This window comes from Hypanus sabinus, chromosome 14 (genome assembly GCF_030144855.1).
Source record: "Hypanus sabinus isolate sHypSab1 chromosome 14, sHypSab1.hap1, whole genome shotgun sequence".
Classification (NCBI taxonomy): Eukaryota; Metazoa; Chordata; class Chondrichthyes; order Myliobatiformes; family Dasyatidae; genus Hypanus; species Hypanus sabinus.
Window position 1 is genome coordinate 19,993,999 of NC_082719.1, and position 17,760 is coordinate 20,011,758.

General features: G+C 42.8%; 1 protein-coding gene across 13 annotated transcripts in view; it reads left to right on the forward strand.

The window, feature by feature from the left end:
• The window catches only part of shroom3 (shroom family member 3), a 429,988-nt gene that overhangs the window by 361,789 nt on the left and 50,439 nt on the right, over positions 1–17,760 (forward strand). The window contains exon 1 of one of the 13 annotated variants that reach the window (XM_059988834.1): positions 5,783–5,873. The exons of 11 other annotated variants lie outside the window; for them this stretch is intronic. The gene's annotated coding sequence lies outside the window, so the exon portion shown is untranslated. Of the gene's footprint in view, positions 1–5,782; positions 5,874–17,227; positions 17,354–17,760 lie in introns of those variants that run through there. One more of the 13 variants, XM_059988835.1, reaches the window with a different exon arrangement.

Genomic DNA, 17,760 nt, shown 5'->3' on the forward strand with positions numbered 1-17,760 from the left:
CCAGATCTCCTATTAGGGAATGAGACAAGCCAGGTGACAGAAGTTTGTATACCAGAACCCTTTGGATCTACTGATCATAATGCCATTGGTTTCACAGTAGTTATGGAAAAGGATAGGTCTGGTACTTGGGTTGATATTCTAAATTGGAGAAGGGTCAATTTTGATGGTATCAGAACGGATCTGGCAAGTGTGGTTTGGGACAGGCTGTTTTCTCACTAAGGTGTATTCGGTCAATGGGAGGCCTTCCAAAGTGACATTTCAGAACATAAAATATAGCATAGAAACATACAGTGCAATACAGGCCCTTTGGCCCACAAAGCTGTGCCAAACATGTCCCTGCCTGAGAACTACCTAGCCCTCTATTTTTCTAAGCTCAGTACAGTGTTTGTGTGTTCCTGTCAGAATAAAAGGCAAGGATAACAGGTTTATGGAAACTTAGTTTTTGAGAAATATTGAGGTCCTGGTTAAGAAAAATAAGGTGTATAGCAGCTATAGGCAGGTAGGACCAAGTTAGACACTTGAGTATAAGAAATGCAGGAGAACACTTAAGGAAATCAGGAGGGCTAAAAGAAGACATGGGGTTGCTCTAGCAGACAAGGTGAAGGAGGATTCTAAGTGTTCCTGAAGATATTTTAAGAGCAAAAGGATAGCAAGGGGGAGATTTTAAATGTATTTTTTGCATCAGTATTTATTCAGGAGTCAGACACAGTCTATAGGAGTGAGGCAAACAGCAGCAAAGTCATAGACCCTATAAAGCTTACAGAGGAGATGTTTGCTGTCTTGAGAAAGATCGGGATGGATAAATCCCCAGAGCCTGACAAGGTGTTCCCTCAGACCCTGTGGGAGGCTAGTGCAAGAATTCCAGCGGTCCTAGCAGAAATATTTAAAACATCCTTAGCTACAAGTGAGGTGCTGGACGATTAGAGGATAGCTAGTGTTGTTCCATTGTTTGAGAAAGGCTCTAAGAGTAAGCCAGGAAATAATAGACCAGTGAGCCTGACATCAGTAGTGGGAAAGTTATTGGAAAGTATTCTCATGAACAGAACATATAAGTATTTGAATAGACAGGGTCTGATTAAGGATAGTCAACATGGCTTTGTTCATGGCAAGTCATGTCTAACCAATCCTGTAGTTTTTCGAAGAGGTTATCAGGAAAGCTGATGAAGGCAAGTCAGTGGATGTTGTCTATATGTAAAGCCTTTGACAAGGACCCGCTTGGAAGGTTGGTCGAGAAGGTTCAGTGGCTTGGCACTCAACATGAGGTAGTAAGTAGACTTTGAGAGAGAAGCAGAGAGTGGTGGTAGATGGTTGCCTCTCTGACTGGAGGCCTGTGCTGGGCCCATTTTTATTTGTGATCTATATCAAGGATCTGGGTGATAATGTGGTAGACTTGATTAGCAGATTTGCAGATGATACCAGTATTGTGGGTGTAGTGGACACAGGGGAAGACTGTCAAGAGCTTGCAGCGAGATCTGAACCAGCTGGAAAAATGGCAGATGGAATTTAGTGCAGACAAGTGTGAGGTGTTGTATATTGGGAGGACAAACCAGGGTAGGTTGTACACTGCGAGCAGTGGGGCACTGAGGATAGAGGCATCTGGGAATACAGATTCACAATTGAAAGCGGTGTCACAGGTAGACTTAATAAATCAATGTATTGATTACAGGAATCGGAATGTTATGTTTTGGTTACCTACCTATGGGAAATAATGTAAAAAAGATTGAACCAGTGCAGATAAAATTTACAAGGATGTTGCTGGGTCTTGAGGACCTGAATTATAAGGAGAGACTGAATTGGTTAGAACTTTATTCCCTAGAATGTAGAAGATTGAGAGGAGATTTGATAGAACTATGCAAAATTATGAGGGGGGTATAAACAGAATAAATGCAAGCAGGCTTTTTCCACTGAGGTTGGGTAAGACTAGAACTAGAGGTCATGAGTTAAGGGTGAAAGGGGAAATGTTTAAGGGCAGTGGGGGAGGGGAGCTTCTTTACTCCAAGGGTCGTGTGAGTGTGGAATGAGCTGCAAGAATGGAAGGAGTTGCCAGCGCTAATGGTGGATGTGGGTTCAATTTCACCATTTAAGAGAAATTTGAATAGGTACATGGATGAGAGGGGTACAAAGGGCTATGGTCCAGGTATAGATCAGTGGGACAAGCTGATTAATAGTTCAGCACAGACTAGATGAACTGTAGGGTCTATTACTGTGCTATGACTCTGTGATCAGAGTGGTCCTAAACAAGAGTGAATAGGGATTTACCAGTTGGTTCAAGAACCAAAGCGTAGAAGGGAAGTAGCTGTTCTTGAGCTTAGTGGTGTTAGATTTCAGGTAAGCACCTCTTTATTTTAATTCCTTTGTCTTATCCACCATCGCTGATGATAAACAGGCTTGTAGGCTGCTGCCTTACCTGTACCATTGGGAGGTGTGTGGAAATGACACGGTGGGAACTCCTCCTTCCTGAGTTCAAAAGTTCAGCAGGTGGAGTGTGGATACAGAAACCCTAAAACTAAGAGGCAAGAATTGTCCAGTTGATCCGGCCTGTTTGAAGATAGCAAGCTGCCGCATTCACCATTCTTTGTACTATCTATAGTTTACTGCATTTTCATCTTGGCAACAAAAAGGAGCATTTTACTATCAAACAGTTGCCTCCTTGGTGAAGGAAGTACTGCAGTGTTTGTCAAAGGGAAGAACAAGTTCATTTGGCAGAAATGAGAACAAGTTTTGTAAAAGGCAAAGAATAATATCTCAAAGTTAGAAATAAGAGTGGCGCGTGCTGGGGATAAACCTCATGTCAGGTAGCAGAGGGAGGCTCCGAGTCGTATTCCAATATTTGTCCAAATTGAGATGAGGGAGCTTAATTCCAAAAGCAAGATGAGAGCAGTTGTTGTCAAGGTAACTGTTTAACCAAGCATTACACTAAAAAGTGAAATAAAACTGAAGTCAGTGATAATTGTGAGAGTCAGTGATAATGGCTGGAATCATAACTTGGTCAAAGGAAAATGGTTGTAATTATTCTGCCTGATTATCCATTTAATGGTGCTGAGCCAATTGTATTCATCTATTTCATTAACAACATCATTGCTCAGGGATCATCTCTTTTCCCATTTCTTCTGAAAGTGCAGCTGCCCTGCTTGTGCAGCAGGAGCTGCACATCTTCAGGCTTGGGCTGACAAGTACATTCAGCAACTTTATGAAGAAACTTGCGAAGAAAGCATGGCATGGCTCTACTTTCTTAGAAGTTTGCAAAGATGAAATGCCAAATCTAAGACTTTGACCTCTATAGATGTATGGTGGACAGTATATTGACTGGTTCCATCACAACCTGGTATGGAAACAACAATGAAAATCCTACAAAAATTAGTGGCCACAGTCCAGTCCATCACAGGTAAAACACTCCCCACCAGAGAGCAATCTAAATGGAGCGCAGTTGCTAGAAAGCAGCATCCATCATCAGGGACCCCCCACCACCAGGGCCATGCTCTAGTTTTGCTGCTGCCATCAGGAAGAAGGAACAGAAGCCTCAGGACTCTCACCACCAGGTTCAGGAATAGTTATTACCCCTCAGCCATCAGGTTCTTGAACCAAAGGGGATAACTTCACTGAACTTCACTGGCCGCATCACTGAACTCTTCCCACAACCTGTGGACTCACTTTCAAGGACTCTTCATCTCATGTTCTTGATAGTTATTGCTTATTTATTTATTATTTTCTTCTTTATTTTGAACTTGCACAGTTCATTGACTTTTGCACATTGGTTATTGTCCACCCTGTTGGGATGGTCCTTCACTGAATCTGTTGTGTTTCCTGAATTTACTGTGAGTGCCTGCAGGAAAATGATCTCAGGGCCATGTATGGTGACACAAATGTACTTTGATGATAATTTGTCTTGGACCTTTCTGATACTCCAGTAGTTCAGTGACATCACCATTCTGAAACAGCCCAATATCTCGGGGGATGTTTGTAGTCACTGTTGACAAAGGCAAAAATTCTGTGGCTGGAAGAGCGGCTTAGAGATCAGATATTCTTCACTGAGTGTCTCATCTCTTAACTCCCCAAAGCTTTTCTACCACCACTGAAGAGCATCTGAAGTAACAATTTGGAGCAGAGATGACTGATATCCAATGACCACAAACATCTGCTGATGTACCAGAATCACATTAGCCAGTGGAGAGTTTTGCCCTTAATCCAGGTGACCTCATTTACCCCACTCTCTTTTACCACAATGAGTAATCATTTCAACTTCAGTTACTCTCATCTCAGTTCTTAAATGTAGTGGCGCTGTTTGTGCTGTGTCTTTTTATTGGCTCATGTTGTCTGGAGCTGACGGGCTTTGGTAAAACAGTGAGTGGATGATTGGTGGATTCAGATTTGGACTTATTTATAACATGTACATAGAAACATACAGTGAAATATGTTGTTTGCGTTTGCAACCAGAACATCTAAGGATATGCTGGAGGTAGTTCGCGTTGCCACACATTCCTGCACCAACATAGCATGCTCACAATGTTCAACAACCCAAGCAGCAATAACGACAGCAAAACAAAACGACAACAGCACAATAAGCCCCTTTCCCTCTGATTAAGATGAATCATAAGGATGTATATGGTATATATACTTCAATAATAAATTTATCTCTAACTTTGAACAGAGCTGCCATTCTGTGTCACACATTGGGAAATTGCTGCCATTCTGTGTCATCAGCACAGTGTAATCCACAAGTTAAAGATTGTGAATCTGAGTATTTTTGCTGCCATTATTGAGGCTGGAGTGTTGACTTGGAAGCCAAGGGTACTTTAATAGCCATCTCGTTCAGCAGATGCTTCATTTCATTTTATTATTTCATGAAATATTGAACCTGGTACTTCAGGGTGCTAACCAATCATCCCTTGGGGTGCAGAGTCTATGCACTCAATGTTGCTGAGGTCATCTGAAAAGAACATTGTTGCTTAAAAGCTCCTAAACCTTCATACTTACTATTAACGTTTAGAGTCATAGATTCATATAGCATGAAATAGGCCCTTCAATTTCTTGCATCTTTTGAGATAACTGTCCAGTGTTGTAATAAATCTTAAGAATATTAAGACACCTGAAATGCTGGAGGCAGCATCTATGGAAAAGAGTGCAGTCAATGTCTTGGGCGGAGAACCTTCAGAGGGACCATGGCCCGGCCTGCTGAGTTCCTCCAGCATGTTGTGTGTATTACTTGGATTTCCAGCATCTGTAGATTTGCCCTTACTTGTGATAAGAATATTAACTATACTTTCCTGTTCAGAGTAATTGATTCCAATTATAAAAGCAATGGGTCATTTATAGTAAATTACAATTGATATGAAGATGGAGTTGTTCTGACTACAGCTGCCAACTCTGTATTGTAGGGTCTACCTTGAAATGCATGAATATTGCACACTTAGATAATCAAAATAAAAAAGTTATTGGGGGTATTTCCTCCATAGACTGTGTATAATTTACCATTAGAACAAGAGGTTTGTTACAAAATGACTTCACAATTATCTGCCCAGTCCTGCATCCAGCTCTGAAAATAAATATTGATCCTCATTTTTACCATTTACTGCTTCCCACCTTCCTCTTGTATCCACACATGGTGGACGTTCCTTACAATCTGATTATTTATTGAGCTGACCTCCAGGCAGCAGCACGCCTAGTCTGAAGGGTCGCGTTTGCCTCCGCTCCCATTGCTCCAGGACAGGGCTTTGTTTTAATGGTTAAATGCTGTTTAAAAACCTAACATAATTTCTGTCACTTAACAGTTTTGTTTATCTTGAAGGAGTAAAGTAAGAGATGTATAAATAGGTGGGACCTGTACAGATTGGAAGGGTTGCACCCGAACTCGAGGGGGAGCAATATCGTTGCAGGTAGGTTTGTTAGCATGGTTCAGGAGGGTTTAAACTAATTTGCAAGGGGGGTGGGACCTGGAGCGATAGAGCAGTGGAGAAGTGCATGGAATGAAGCCAGATCGTACATATAGAGAGGCTTTGAGGAAAGAGAAGCAGAATGAAGATTGTAAAGGTAGTAAGGTAGAAGGGCTAAAGTGTGTGTACTTCAATGCAAGAAGCCAGGAACAAAGGTGATGAACTGAGAGCTTGGAAACATACATGGAATTATGATGTAGTGGTCATTATGGAGACTTGGCTGGCACCAGGGCAAGAATGGATTCTCAATATTCCTGGATTTCAGTGCTTTAAAAGGGATAGAGAGGGGGGGAAAGGGGAGGAGGGGTGGCATTACTGGTCAGGCATACTATTACAGCTACAGAAAGGGTGGGTAATGTAGCAGGATCCTCTTTTGAGTCAGTATGGGTAGAAGTCAGGAACAAGAAGGGAGCAGTTACTCTACTGGGGGTATTCTGTAGGCCCCCTGGTAGCAGCAGAGATATCGAGGAGCAGATTGGGAGGCAGATTTTGGAAAGGTGCAAAAATAACAGGCTTGTTATCATGGGTGACTTTAACTTCCCTAATATTGATTGGCACCTGATTAGTTCCAAGGGTTTAGATGGGGCAGAGTTTGTTAAGTGTGTCCAGGATGGATTCCTGTCACAGTATGTTGACAGGCCGACTAGGGGGAATGCCATACGAGATCTAGTATTAGGTAACAAACTGGATCAGGTCACAGATCTGTCAGTGGGTGAGCATCTGGGGGACAGTGATCACCGCTCCCTGGCCTTTAGCATTATCATGGAAAAGGGTAGAATCAGAGAGGACAGGAAAATTTTTAATTGGGGAAGGGCAAATTATGAGGCTATGAGGCTAAAACTTGCGGGTGTGAATTGGGATGATGTTTTTGCAGGGAAATATACTATGGTCGTATGGTCGATGTTTAAGGATCTCTTGCAGGATGTTAGGGATAAATTTGTCCCGGTGAGGAAGATAAAGAATGATAGGGTGAAGGAACCATGGGTGACAAGTGAGGTGGAGAATCTAGTCAGGTGGAAGAAGGCAGCATACATGAGGTTTAGGAAGCAAGGATCAGATGGGTCTATTGAGGAATATAGGGTATCAAGAAAGGAGCTTAAGAAGGGGCTGAGAAGAGCAAGAAGGGGGCATGAGAAGTCCTTGGTGAGTAGGGTAAAGAAAAACCCCAAGGCATTCTTCAATTATGTGAAGAATAAAAGGATGACAGGAGTGAAGGTAGGACCGTTTAGAGATAAAAGTGAGAAGATACGCCTGGAGACTGTGGAAGTGAGCAAGGTCCTCAATGAATACTTCTCTTCGGTATTCCCCAATGCAAGGGAAATTGATGACAGTGAGGACGATATGAGTGAGGTTGATGTTCTGGAGCATGTTGATATTAAGGGAGAGGAGGTGTTGGAGTTGTTAAAATACATTAGGACGGATAAGTCCCTGGGGCCTGATGGAATATTCCCCAGGCTGCTCCACGAGGCGAGGGAAGAGATTGCTGAGCCTCTGGCTAGGACCTCTATGTCCTTGTTGTCCATGGGAATGGTACTGGAGGATTGGAGGGAGGTGAATGTTGTTCCCTTGTTCAAAAAAAATAGTAGGGATAGTCCAGGTAATTATAGACCAGTATGCCTTACATCTGTGGTGGGAAAGCTGATGGAAAAGATTCTTAGAGATAGGATCTATGGGCATTTAGAGAATCCTGGTCTGATCAGGGACAGTCAGCATGGCTTTGTGAAGGGCAGATCATGTCTAACAAACCTGATCGAGTTCTTTGAGGAGGTGACCAGGCATATAGATGAGGGTAGTGGATGTGATCTACATGGATTTTAGTAAGGCATTTGACAAGGTTCCACACAGTAGGCTCATTCAGTAAGTCAGAAGGCATGGGATCCAGGGAAGTTTGGCCAGGTGGATTCAGAATTGGCTTGCCTGCAGAAGGCAAAGGGTCATGGTGGAGGGAGTACATTCAGATTGGAGGGTTGTGACTAGTGGTGTCCCACAAGGATCTGTTCTGGGACCTCTTTTTGTGATTTTTATTAACCACCTGGATGTGGGGGTAGAAGGGTGGGTTGGTAAGTTTGCAGATGACAAAAGGTTGGTGGTGTTGTAGATAGTGTAAAGGATTGTCGAAGATTGCAGAGAGACATTGATAGGATGCAGAAGTGGGCTGAGAAGTGGCAGATGGAGTTCAACCCGGAGAAGTGTGAGGCGGTACACTTTGGAAGGACAAACTCCAAGGCAGAGTACAAAGTAAATGGCAGGATACTTGGTAGTGTGGAGGAGCAGAGGGATCTGGGGGTACATGTCCACAGGTCCCTGAAAGTTGCCTCACAGGTAGACAGGGTAGTTAAGAAAGCTTATGGGGTGTTAGCTTTCATAAGTCGAGGGATAGAGTTTCAGAGATGCGATGTAATGAAGCAGCTCTATAAAACTCTAGTTAGGCCACACTTGGAGTACTGTCCAGTTCTGGTCGCCTCAGTATAGGAAGGATGTGGAAGCATTGGAAAGGGTACAGAGGAGATTTACCAGGATGCTGCCTGGTTTAGAGAGTATGGATTATGATCAGAGATTAAGGGAGCTGGGGCTTTACTCTTTGGAGAGAAAGAGGATGAGAGGAGACATGATAGAGGTGTACGAGATATTAAGAGGAATAAACAGAGTGGACAGCCAGTGCCTCTTCCCCACAGCACCACTGCTCAGTACAAAAAGACATGGCTTTAAGGTAAGGGGAGGGAAGTTCAAGAGGGATACTAGAGGAGGGTTTTTCACTCAGAGTGATTGATGCGTGGAATGCGCGGTGAAGACAGATACGCTAGTGAAGTTTAAGAGACTACTAGACAGGTATATGGAGGAATTTAAGGTGGGGGGTTATATGGGAGGCAGGGTTTGAGGGTCGGCACAACATTGTGGGCCGAAGGGCCTGTAATGTGCTGTACTATTCTATGTTCAATGTTCTATATATTGAATTTGCGTATTGTATGGTTTGGTGTGTTAAATCTGTCCTATTCAGCTGGTATCACTTTCAAAGAGAATAAATTGCAACAAACAAGTGAAATTATTGTTGTATATTTAATATTTAAGTAATCTTGATTGTGTGTGTGTGTGTATGTGTGTATATATATATAGAGAGAGAGAGCGGTTGATTAAGCTATCTTGTTCATTTAAATCTGTAGATATGTTAATTGCATACACCATCACGCTACCATGTGATGTGTGCGTGCCCTGCTTAAAGTAAACTTGAAGTTAGACCTGCATTTCTGGACTCTTGTGTCTTCCTCTGAAGATACAAAATTTAACATTTACCATCTTTTAAAACCACATCAAACTACAATGAAACTCTTACAATCCAGCACATTTGGGAGTTTGATGTTTATGGATTGGCAGATCTTCCAAACTATTGACTGTTATTTCTATTAATAGCGCATTTTATATCAGATATTATTATAGTATAGTAACTTTTTATTGAAGCAGGCTTTTATTTTTTATTGAGATGGAGTGTAGGAACAGGACCCTGGAGTGCTGGAATATATGATGAGTGGAAAGGGAGTTTACGAAAAGGAGCTGTGGTAAGAAGGAAGAGAACACAAGAGCTGAGACCCTTTTGAATGAAAAGGAAGAAGGGAACTAGGACCCAGATATATTAAAGTAAGATCCAGGGGGATGGAGAAGACAACCCTTCTTCTTGGTGAGCCAGATGTCAACCCACGGGGATTTTCGAATAGTTGGATAGCCGACTATCAGAGTTTTACTATACCTGCTGGTTCAATGCAAGAATTTTCAATACAGTATTTTAATTGTTAGTAAATATGCAAGATGTATTCTTTAGATTAGGTTGTGAAACACCCTTACAGAACAAGTGTGAATGATTTTAACGTGATACTATTTCTGATAGAGTACAATTTCTGATAAGCTTGCACAGGCATTTTTCATTATAATTGTAGACGGTGAAATTTGATAGCACTTTATCTTTTAGCATAATCTGGATAGACTAAATTACAGGGGTGGTGATTAAAAAGCTTTCAAATGATAAAGTTACTGACCTTCAAGTTGAAGGGAAAAAGATTATTTGCAGGAAGATATCAACAAATGTAATTAAGTGGACAGAAGAATGGCAAATAAAGTTCAGTCTGGAGAATTGTGAGGTAATGCTGAGGGCAAATGAGATAAGGTAATCCACAGTAAGATACTGCAACGTGAGTAAGAGCACAGTGGCTATGAAGAATCGGTCCGCAGCCCCCTTGAAAGGAGTAGGACGGGCAAGCAAAGTTGTTATAAAGTTGGGCACAATTCATTGCTGTCTTGGCCAAGGCCTATAATACACACTGCAACTATATAACGCACTGGTTAGGCCACAGCTAGAGTTTTAGTGATTATATTACAGGAGATGTGATATCACCAGCAAGGTTACAAAGGGAGTTTTTGAGGATGTTGCCAGGATTGGAGAATTTTAGCTATGAGGAAAGACTGGCTCAGCTGGGGATGTTTTCTTTGGAACAGATGAGACTGAAAGGACATTTAATTAAGTTAATAAATCAAGCATGGCCTAAATAGATAGATGGGCAGGATGTACTTTCCTTAAAGGGAGATCAAAACCAAAAGAAAATTTTTAAAAATCATAACCCAGATGGTGGTGTGGGTGTGTTGTTCTCTGGCTGTAAAAGTGAAGGAGGCAGACATCCTCAGTGGATAACTAATTGGACACTTCTAATATTTCAACATAAAAAGAAGAAATACAGAATTTAAGGTTATTGACTTATAATATAATGGAATGAATGGCATTAAATTTCTGTTTTATTCTTGATTAGAGACCAGCTCTAATTTTTAATCAGTCTCCAAAGGTCTCTCTTGAAACCTCTCTACCTTCCATCTCACTTTTGTCCATTGAAGCTATTGTCGGTAGAATCTCAGGTAGTGATGAGAGGGCGTACAGGAGTGAGATATGCCAACTAGTGGAGTGGTGCCGCAGCAACCACCTGGCACTCAACGTCAGTAAGATGAAAGAACTGATTGTGGACTTCAGGAAGGGTAAGACAAGGGAACACATACCAATCCTCAAAGAGAGATCAGAAGTAGAGAGAGTGAGCAGCTTCAAGTTCCTGGGTGTCAAGATCTCTGAGGATCTAACCTGGTCCCAACATATTGATGTAGTTATAAAGAAGGCAATACAGCGGCTATAATTCATGAGTTTGAAGAGATTTGATATATCAACAAATACACTCAAAAACTTCTATAGATGTACTGTGGAGAGCATTCTGACGGGCTGCATCACTGTCTGGTATGGGGGGGGGGGGGGTGCCGTTTAGGTGCCACAGCACAGGACTGAAAGAAGCTGCAGGATTGTAAATTTAGTTAGCTCATCTTGGGTACTGGCCTATAAAGTACCCAGGGCATCTTCAAGGAGCTGTGTCTCAGAAAGGTAGTATTACTAAGGACCCCCAGGGTCCTTTTCTCACTGTTACTTTCTTACTGTTACTATCGGAGGGAGGTACAGAATCCTGAAGGTACGCATTCAGCAGTTCAGGAACAGCCTCTTCCCCTCTGCCATCCGATTCCTAAATGGACATTGAACCCGTGAACAGTACCTCACTTTTTCAATATATAGTATATCTGTTTTTTTGCATGATTTTTAATCTATTCAATATACATATACTGTAATTGATTTACTTATTATTATTTTTGTTTTCGTCTAGATTATGTATTGCATTGAACTGCTGCTGTTAAGTTAAGAAATTTCACATCACGTGCCAGTGATAATAAACCTGATTCTGATTCTGATTTTTTTTAGGAGAAAACCAATGTCTAGTCTTTCTCCTTCTGACGTTGGTTTTCCCTTGCACTGCTGAGATTGCCCTATATTTTTCTTTGGCAGGGACACTGAACATTTGGTGTCAGGTTTGTTGTCCTGCTTTTCATGGGTGTGTGTGTCTTCTTGCATTTTGACTGACATTACCATGCAACTAGAAGGTGCTCTCTTTCTAATTGTGCAATTTGTAAAGATCCAGCCTCCAGAGTCAATAGGTCAATATGCCTGCTCATGCTGGACAGACCTGGGGAATGTTGCTGGGCTGCGTTGCTGACAATGGAAATAGTTTGCCTCCCACTCGCCTCAAAGGGCGGGTTCAACTTGTTGCTTTACAGTAGCTTTTAGATCAAGTTCAACATACAACTTAGGTAAAGCTGTTAGTGGTCACAGGTTTATTTTCACCACACGTAGACTCAATTATTTGAAGTATTGCTAAGTGATTGGTTTCTTGGGGCTGAGAAAAAGCGAATTAATTATGAGGTGTTTAATGTTGCCAGTCATAGTTTCTTAGTTATAATTTTTCAAAAATACTTGGGTGTGTTCATATAAACTATGTGAATGGCTCAAAGATTGACACTAAACAGAAATTACATTTTGCAATTTTCACTTGCAACTTAATATTAAATTAGTATCAACCATTTGAGGAGCTGAACTTTTGAATTTTTTGCTGCTGTTAAATTCCCTTTTTGTTGAGGCATTTTTCTTCTGGATTTCACCTTATCATTTGGGAGGTCCCTCAGCCATTGGGAATACTTGCTTCCAGTAGAGGAAGGATTCTCAGACCCTGCAGCTGGTGGAGCACGACGGTGGCTGATGGGAGGTTATCTGGGGTGGAATGTAATCTTCCCTCTCTTTGTGCCTGGTCTCCACGTGGCTCCTATCAGAGATAATCTAATTGGTTCAACCTTTCCCAGGTGCCTCTCTCTGCCAGTCTGAGTAGTCTTGGGTCTAGGATTCCCAGGAGTTGGTGAGGATGTTGGGACTTTTGAAGGAAGTTTTGATGGCATCTTGATGCACCATCAATAACTCTCGAAGACGTGAGGCAAGATATTGGCTTTTATTGACTGGAAGAAAGAACAAGCAGCAATTGACCACCATGCTACATCCTGGAGACTGCGAGACAGGGCTCAGGCCCCAATCGCCTTTATACCGGGGTCTGTGGGAGGAGCCACAGGAGCAGTCAGAGCGGGGGGGGGGGGGGGGGCCTGTCCTGACAGGTATTTGTAGTTCACCACACATCTAGCAATCAATTATGATGGCAGTGCCGTCTCCAGAGTCCTTACTCCAGAAGTCTGGTATTAGGTATGCAGAACTTGTGGCCTAGACTTCAGGATTGGTTCAGTATGACCATAGCCTTGATATTAGGGATGTTTACCGAAGTGAGGACGTTGTCATTGCTTCACCTATCCTGCTGGTGAGTTAGGAAGCAGTCTTAATGTTTTTCTTTCCTTCCTTTGACGTCGCCATGGATACAGGGGACTGGTTACTGCAGGTGACAGGTAGACTTTAGTGCCCTGCTTGAGGACTTGCCCTTAAACATTCTTTCTGCTGCCAAAGGAAGATCAAATAAATGTGTAGAGTGTTGGATCTGCTGTGAGTCGAGCACACTTTTTTGTCCTGGGTGTGTCGAGCTTCGCGTGTGTTGGAGCTATACTCCTCCAGGTGAGAGGAGGATATTCCATTGTGCTCCTAACTTGTGCCTTATGGATGGTGGAAAGGCAGGAGGGCAGTCTTTTGCCTCGGGATACCCAGATTCTGACTAGATTTTGGACTGGTAATAACCTGTGCTGGAGAATGTGATGATGTGTAATATAGGCAGAGGATGATGGGATTAGTGAGATTGGCATTGCGGTCAGTGTGGGTTTGAAGGGATGAAGGACCTGTGCTATACTGTTGTATGTTTTATGTATGCTACTGGACATTGACGTGTGCATGTTGGTCTCACTCTGCTAGAAACTGTCATTACTTTGTACTAGAGTGGTATTTTATTACCTATCACTCATTGACCATTTCCGTTTGTGGTTCAGGCATTACTACAGTCCAGTGGCACTGACCTCAATGACAGTGATGTGCCTTGAGCAGCTGGTAGTGGACCACATCAGATCCTATCTTCCTGCCACAGTGGACCCTTTCCAGTTTGCATGTCATTCAAATTGGTCTGCTGATGATACCGTAGCCTCTGCACTCCATTCCGTCCCGTCCCACCTGGAAAATGAAGTCTCATATGCCAAGATGCTGTTTATTGACTTCAATTTGGCATTCATTGCAATCATATCTCAAAAGCTAGTGGGTAGCTGTCCTTGTTGAGTCTCAGAACTCCTTTTTCTCTGTGACTAGATCCTGGACTTCTTGACATGAAGGCCACAGTCAGTTCATGTTGGCAAAAGCAATTCTAGCTCCATTACGCTGAGTGCTGGCACTCCCCAGGGATGTGTACTCAGTCCGCTGCTGTTCACGCTTCTGACGCAAGACTGCCCTGCTCCATCCTGTTCAAACCAAACCGACAGCAACAGTGGTGAGCCTCATCAGCAACGACGACAAGACTGCATACAGAGAGGAGGTGGAGCAGTCTGTAGAATGGTGTGAGCACAACAACTTGAGTCTCAACGTGGACAAGCCCAAAGAGATGACTGTGTACCTTAGGGAGGTGCAGGCTGACCGCTCCTCACTGCACATACACAGCTCCTCCATGGAGCACCAGGCTTCTAGAGTGCTCCTTACGGATGATCTCATCTCGTCCCTCCACACGACTTCTTTAGTCAAGAAATCTCCACTTCTTGAGGCGAATGATGCTTCTTCCCCTCCCCATGTTTTAACCACTTTTTACAGGAGTACTATCAAGAGTGTCCTGGCCAGGTGCATCCCCACCTGGTATGGGAATTGTAAGGCAGCACACCGCAAGTACCCACAAAGAATTGTGAGGACTGCTGAGAGGATTATTGGCGCCCCTCTTCCATCCATTAGAGATATTCATTCGGAGCGCTGCGTGCGCAGGGCCCATAGTATTGTCAGAGATTCCTCCCATCCATCCAACAATCTCTTTAACCTCTTACTATTAGAACAAGAACTGTTAGGATGGAAAACAACACGTTCTTAAGACTACTGAACTCCCTGCTATCACACAGGTGTCATCGCGTACGAAGCGCCAGTAGCATTAGACAGTTTACTTTTAACTTGTGTCATAAATGCACCTTATTACTTGTTAATTTATTTGTGATAGTATATGTTATGTGTGTGTGAGTTATACGTATGGAGTTGCACACCTTGGTCTAGAGGGACATTGTCTCGTTTGGCGGTGTACATGTGTACAGTGGAATGACAATAAACTTGAACGAACTTGATGCTTGTAGGCACAGGTCACTACATTTATTCAACAGTTACTTCAGCAGTGCAATCACAGCGAATATTACCATTTCTGGCCTTCTGATGGTGTTGCCCATGAATGTCAAGGGAAGGAGGCTGGGCTGGGCTGGACTACAGGTGAGTGATGTTAAGAATGGCACCTTCAGCCCAAAAGCCTGTTGTGGTCCAACACTCGTTTAATTTGGGAAGGGCTGCTTCACTTACTGAAGTAGGTATTGTGCAGTAATCAGCAATCGTCACCAGGTTTGACCTCATCCTGGAAGGTAAATTGGTGATAAAACAGTTGCAATCAGCAGTCATAGCAATTAGCTGAAGAATTCCCACAGCATTGTCCTGGGAGATAAAGCGATTGACCTCCCAACAGCCACTGTTATTTGTCACGTTAAGGAAACGTCATTTCCTCAATGTGACAAATGCCTTCCGGAAGAGGAGTGATTTCCTATGAACCACAGTGACTTCGACTTTACCAAGGCTTCTTGATGCCACACTCCATCAAACACTGATCGGAGCATTCACTCTTACCAATGCCCATTCCCCCACCCCACACACAACCTTCATCCTCTGGAATCCAGCTCCTTCATTCACATTTCTGCCAAATTCATACTGACGTCTGAAGCCAAATGGTGCTGCAGAAATTCAAGCTGAATATCCACGAACTCTGAAAGATGCACGTCCAACTGCAGATGGTCAGAATCAGAATTGGCTTTAATATGTGTCATGAAATTTGTAGTAGTGCAGCAGCAGTACAATGCAAAACATCATAATGAAAGCTATGAACTACAGAAAAAATTATCTATAAAAAGTTAAATTAAAGAAGTAGTGAGGCAGTGTTCATGGGTTCAATGTCCATTCCGAAATCTGATCGCAGAGGGGAAGAAGCTGTTCCTGAATCACTGAGAGTGTGTCTTCAGGCTTTTGTACCTCCTCCCTGATTGGAGCAATGCGACAAGGGCATGTCTTGGGTGCCTTTTTGAACCATCGCTCCTTAAAGATGTCCAGAAAGCTGGGGAGGCTAGTGCCCATGATGGAGCTGCCTGAGTTTACAACTTTCTGCAGCTTATTTTGATTCTGTGCAATGCCCCCCACCAAATTTCCTCAAACTCCTAATGGAATATATCCGCTGTCGTGCCTTATTTGTAACTGCATTGAAAAGTTAGGCCCAGGATAGATTTTCAGAAATGTTGACACCCAGGAACATGAAATTTCACATTCTTTCCATTTCTAATTTCGATGAAAAGTGCCCTTACCCTTGCTGGTCCCTTGTCTTACCCTACAATCACTTCTTTGGTTTTACTTGTAGTGCTTTGGTCTCGCTACTTTCAGGAAGTCCGCATGAAGCAGGAGATGAATGAATCTTCTTACGGACAAGTTTTCGAAGGCAATTGATAAGAGTTAACATGGTGAAAGGCTGCCAGAGAAAGTTGCGTTGGGTAGAGTGACGTGATTTTCCAACATCAAGCTGGAGTAGCGGCAGTCCTAAGTGAGGGAACGGCAGCAAATGGGGAAGGTCCTGCATGAGACATCATTTCAGGTTGCATAGCGATTCAAAATCCGTTATTCTTTAGTTGTCGTCCCTGATCAGTGTGAAAGTGGCGAGCAGTAGGTTCGTAATGACCTTTCTCCCCACCCACAGTAAGCAGCAGCCACCATTGCCTTTTATAATACGATGCTGGAGAAGGGGACTTGGTGAAGTAAGTGGGGGAGGGGACATACGGGAATTCTGATCCTATACATTGGTTCTCACAAGATTTTGTACCACCACATTTCTATCAGAATCCTCTTTTATTTGATGAAAATGCTTCTTCCTTCAGTGAGGGAGTGAGTGCCCTCACTCTGATTCCCTTTTCTGTGGTGTAATCATTTTGAATTTTGTTCCACTTACTGAGTGCACAACCACAGTCTCCTGTTTCACCAGTTACTGCCCATCAAACAATTGCGGTTCAACAATGCACTTCAATACCTGACCTTTGAACTTGAATCTTTTTCTCTGGCAATTTTCTGTTTCTAATATATTCAGCCTTAACAATGCTGTGGAATGCAGCCTCTCAGCCTCTCCGCAGATCTTTGCGTCCTATTTGTTTTGACAGGGACGCATGCCCAGACAAGGGCAAGGCTGAGCTCACAGATCTCCTTCCTCCCCTCCAGCTTTCAGTGCCTCTGGTACATGTTGCCAGCAGAAAAGAGTCAGACTGTACTGAAAGAAAAGCAGTTGAAGAGGAGGTTGTGCCTCGGTGCGAGGAAACTGGCTTTAGCTGAAGAGAAGCTGGCTGTAAGTCTGATGAATGTGCGTCATTTTAATTATTTGTTTCTATTGTCTGTTTTAACTCTCTGAGTCTAAAACAAGCAGTTCTTGGAAACACTGGTGGTGCATGAATGTCAGGCTGCATGTGTTGCTTGGTATGTAGAAAAAAAATTAGCCTGCAGTTACAGGCTGTGGGTAGATTGAAAAGAATATATTTTACCGACAATCATAAAGAGCTAAAATTCTGAACTGTGGAATCCAACAGTCTCCACAGTGTATTCTGGAAAGTGAGTGAAGTAACTATGTGAGAAAGAGTATTCTCTGCGTGTGCAGATAACCGAGACTGTTTTGTACAGAATGTAATTCAAGCTTATAACTGAATGCATCCAAATATATTTGCTGTTTATTCCATATTTTGTTTTGAGATATTGTCT